This window comes from Zingiber officinale, chromosome 2A (genome assembly GCF_018446385.1).
Source record: "Zingiber officinale cultivar Zhangliang chromosome 2A, Zo_v1.1, whole genome shotgun sequence".
NCBI classification, from domain to species: domain Eukaryota; kingdom Viridiplantae; phylum Streptophyta; class Magnoliopsida; order Zingiberales; family Zingiberaceae; genus Zingiber; species Zingiber officinale.
Genome location: NC_055988.1, coordinates 138,567,763 through 138,569,092, shown reverse-complemented (window position 1 = coordinate 138,569,092; position 1,330 = coordinate 138,567,763).

Genomic DNA, 1,330 nt, shown 5'->3' with positions numbered 1-1,330 from the left:
TTGTTTTTTCTCAGCAAGAGCAGACACACTTGAAGAATTTTGAGTTAGAACAAAAACAAATAATTGAAAAAAAAATTTAATTTTATACCTGAATAATTACGAATTTGTGATACGCCCTGTTTTATTTCCATTTGCGTTTCTTTTATATATATACAATCCTGATATGCTACGCGTCGCAGCATATCTGATTTTTTTTTTAATTATTTTTTTTTATTTTAAATTAAAAAAATTAATAATTCCTTAGATATATTCATAATACATAAATATATCACCTAAACATATTACAATACTCTATAAATACTTAAATTTATTTCATTTTAAATTTTTCTTTTTACTAAACACTATAATCCAATTGGAAGCCTAAACCCTAGAGATAAAATCTTAAAAAAATAACTTGAAAATTATAATTCAATTGAGAAGCATAACCTAAAATAAAATCTTTAAAAAAATATTTTAATTAATTTTTTTAATTCAAAATTTAAAATAATAATAATAATAATAATAATAATAATAATAAAATAACATACGATATATTATTATTTTTAGTTTTTAAATTTTTAAAAAATTAATATTTTTTTATATAAATCTCTAATCCTGAATATATCCCCTAAACATATTTCAATACTCCATAAATACTTAAATTTATTTTATTTTTAATTTTTCTTTTTACTAAATACTATAACTCAATTGGAAAGCCTGAACCCTAAAGATAAAATCTTAAAAATAAAATTATCTTATAAATTATAACTCAATTGAGAATCATCAATCCTAAAATAAAATTTTAAAGAAATATTTTAATTATTTTTTAATTCAAAATTAAAAAATATATATAAAGATATGAAAATAAGGAGCGAAGCGATCCTTCGACCTCTACATCAGCAAGGACCAACTTGCATTGGAGAACATGTAAATCAAAGTGCACGGAGATTGTGGTAAAAAAAAAGACGAATACGCTCATCTCAGCGCTCCCGTCAATCCATCCCAAGACTAACACAGAGGAGGTAAATCACGGGCGGCTACTAGCCTTTAGAATAGTGACTAGCACATAAGAGAGGTATTTACCTCGGTTTTGCCGAGATTCGAACCTCAGACCTCATTATGATAGCACATCATGCGCTGGCCACTAGACCCATCCGAGGGGACAAAAGTACACGGAGATTGATCATACTACGGGTTGACGGAGGCGCTAGGGATGAGTGAATCATCTTTTACCATAATGGGGACTGATCATACTCATACACAAGTCATCTACATACATGTAATCTGTCTAAGATTTATATCTCTTGAGAAAGAGTCTCCCTTATATATATTCACAATTTCAATTATTATG